Source organism: Zingiber officinale, chromosome 2B, assembly GCF_018446385.1.
Source record: "Zingiber officinale cultivar Zhangliang chromosome 2B, Zo_v1.1, whole genome shotgun sequence".
Classification (NCBI taxonomy): domain Eukaryota; kingdom Viridiplantae; phylum Streptophyta; class Magnoliopsida; order Zingiberales; family Zingiberaceae; genus Zingiber; species Zingiber officinale.
Window position 1 is genome coordinate 67,961,663 of NC_055989.1, and position 3,184 is coordinate 67,964,846.

Here is a 3,184-nt window from a genome sequence, read left to right on the forward strand (position 1 = left end):
TCTTCATGTGTCTTGTGCCAATCTCTTGAGATTAATGAGTGTTGTAGTCGTTAGTAACTATAATTGAACACATGCCAATGAAAGATCTGATTGATTCATTACTTTACCAAATCTTGTATTCTTATTTAATTTTCTATTTTGGTTTTTCTGGATAACCTGGACAAACTATAATTTCTGAGCTTAAGTCATAATCAGTTACATTTTAATTGCTCTTTAGAAGATTGTCGTTAGGAGATTTTTCTTAGGTCAAGTCCTGTAACTTAGTTAATGATTCTCGATCCTCTAGAGAAGGATCACTAAGTAAAATACAATATTGTTTCTGTTAAGGTTTATGAATATGGTTTTTAAATTAACGCACGACACATTTTGAGTTAGGTCATGTGAATTAGTCAAAGATTCTTTGTATTTAAGCAATATTGGAGAATTTAGAGAGGCAAGGTGCTTCTGATGGGCTTAAAGGTATTATGGAAAAGCCCTAAAAGCACAAGTTAGGAAATGATAATTATTCTTTTCTTTGTCATAATCCATCTAGCTCTGGAGGATCAATAGGATTATGAGAAATTCCAAAAGCAATACCCCTCTTTGGCTAAACAGCATGCATATGAAATTTATAATACAACTTAAATTTTGTGTGCAAGCACGCGTGTGCATGCACATGATAGCAGATAGTTAAGGCAGAAGAAATAAGTGAACAAGGAGCCCTTTATTCCTGCAAAAACTATTTACTGCACTGATATACAATACCACAAGTAGGATTATCTGTAGCAAAGAGAAGTAGCTAAAAGAAGCCTACATCTATTTGCAAGGAAACCATTTCATTCCTATTGCTCCAGTCATCCTCCATTCTTTCAAGCCTGAACCGCTCTTGAACATAGGAAATAAAGTTTGCAGCTCGCCTGTCTACTTCACTGATGGTGTCTGAGTTGGCAGCTGAAGCAGCTGGAGGAGTTGGAGTTGGCATAATCTTATTTGTGTATTGCACTAAGGGCTTTGGTGCGCGATAGGAAAACGCCATCTTACCTTTCGATCCTCTACGCTTGCGGTTAGTCTCCATTACCTCTCAAAGCTCTTATTTTTTATTAATGGCGTGAACGTTCTGTTCTAGTGCTATTTATAGTACCATGCCTGTACTGTTGAAAGATAATAATAGAAGGACAATCTCTAGAGTTAATGGAGAATATCCGACTTCTTTTTACTTTGAGAAAGCCAGTGCAACTTGTCTCACTTTTGGGCACTTTATTAGCTTTTTGTTGAAGTTCTGATTCTATATCTTGTTTGGATATTTTTGGAGGAGCATCTCCTGCTTCGCTTTAAAAGTGGCTTATCCGAAGTCTCAGATATTTGAAACAGATAAGATTGATGTCTTCTTCTAGTTGAATATTCTTACAAAGACTGTCCACCTTTTAGGTTTGGATCCAGTGGTCCTGTAGCATCCAAGTCAGGGATATAAACTGTTTATCATTCCAAAATCTTCTTTTAAGCTTTATTGAATGAATCTTTCTCAACGCAAGTTGATATTTTGTTCTAGCTGGTTTATGACTAAGAGTAGGATGTCACTGATCAGAATTTCTTATCTTTGTGCTTTTGAAAGAATGTTATGTAGCTTTTGATGTGACTGACGATAACCCACTTCTTCACTGGCCTCTCTGAACATTCACATGACAACACGCTTGGACTCATTTGGATACTTTTTTTACTTGTGTCTGCGTTCCTATAATATTTCTAGGGCAAATTCTTTTATGTTCATTCTATAATATTTCTGTGTTCCTTCATCTTACTGTTAATCTGGTGAAAATCTCTTCTTGTTCATGATATGTATCTCTGCATAGATCTTAAAATAGTTTGATGGAAGCAATAGATCTTAAAATCTTTGAATAATTAATTAGAAATTTTTGTGTTCTATTGCTATGCCATAATTTGATAATTTTGCCTTTTGTTTTCTGCTTCCATTGCATACAAGGCACGCATAGCTTCAACTGTATTACATGCTTCAAGTGTGTTTTTTGAAGAACATTTGATCATATTCTAATTAATTATTCTATTTTATTTAATCCATATGTTTTAGGCGCATTGAGCTATTTTTCGTATGAAGAAAAATAGATTTAAATGTTTCAGTAGATTTTGTTCATTACCATGTGCCGGAACAACAAGGGTCTGGGCCGTGCACTCTTATTCGTGTCTGCGATGAATGCAACTATACTTCCTTCCAAGCAAGGTTCGTGATTCGCGATGGAGTTGCATTGTAGTTCAGTCGAAGCCATTATAAGGATGAATCTAATTTTGTCATTCCTAATTGATCCTATTCGAAAATCAAAGAGATGGAAAGTCAGGGATATGATGTTTCCGCTAGCCGCCTTTAGACTTCACTCGGATTTGTAACACAAACTACATCAATGTCGAGTTAGAGAAGAGGTTCTTGCCGATGGTCTTCCGACGTTAAGTTAGTCACCGGCGATGAAGTAAAAAGCGGAGCAACAAGAAGATGGTAATGCAAACAGTGAATATCGCATATCTCCATCGATACTTGGACCCTTCTTTATATAGAGCTCCTATACTGCGCGTGCACATTTCCTTAGGCGGGCACATGTCTTGAAATTTTTTTTGAAAAGACGTGTCAGTAAAGTATCCCTGACACAGTACCTTAACGGATTGAGCATATCTTTGAAGTGACAGTGGAAGTTTTTGTTGTACGATCTTCTGGCTGTCCATGCTCGGTGTGTACCAACTCTCAAAAGGATGTTGATGGATATCAGTGTATTGTACTGCTAGGCCGAGCGGGCTGGTCGCTCGGTCAGAGTTTCACCGCTCTGGTGTCCTTTCCGGTCGATCAGAACCTCGCTACTCTTGTGTATGTCCGCTTGATCGAAGTTCTCCTTTGCCACTACCACTGCCGAGACTTGCTGCCAGGTTGAGCGGGGTAGCCGCTCGGTCGTAGTTGAACTATGCCCATATCAAGCTCTGCTGTCTGACCGAGTGGGGTAGTCACTCGGTTGGCGTTCCGTCTGCCAATGGCGAATCCTGGTGCCTTACCGAGCAAGGAAGCCGCTTGGGCGGCTTCTACACCTTGTCTTCATCAGTGTCGAGTTAGGGAAGAGGTTCTTGGCGATGGTCTTCCAACGCTAAGTTAGTCACCGGCGATGAAGTAAAAAGCGGAGCAACAAGAAGATGGTAGTGCAAACAGTGA